The sequence below is a fragment of the Arachis ipaensis genome, chromosome B09 (assembly GCF_000816755.2).
Source record: "Arachis ipaensis cultivar K30076 chromosome B09, Araip1.1, whole genome shotgun sequence".
Taxonomy (NCBI): domain Eukaryota; kingdom Viridiplantae; phylum Streptophyta; class Magnoliopsida; order Fabales; family Fabaceae; genus Arachis; species Arachis ipaensis.
The window spans coordinates 104,126,086-104,126,428 of NC_029793.2; positions in this window are offsets into that span (position 1 = coordinate 104,126,086).

Here is a 343-nt window from a genome sequence, read left to right on the forward strand (position 1 = left end):
TCTTATATTTTTATCTAAAAACTTTTTTTTTAATTACACTTTTCCTTACTTTTTCTACTCATTTACACTAAGTTACTTATTTAGTCTCTACACTCCCCTCATTTTTACTTACTAGCTCTCTTGTTGGATGCATTCTCTTGTTTCCATAATTTTTAATTATATTTTTACCTCTAACTTATGTTACCTGCACTTTTAGGTTCTCGTTTTGGTATTTTTTTTTTTTAGCCTTTTCTTTAGTTTTCACTTCTTTAACATATTCTTAGACTTCTCTCCGTATTTAAATTTTACCATACTGGTTCAATTTTTATATAATTGTATATTTGCCCCAATTTTTACTATATCA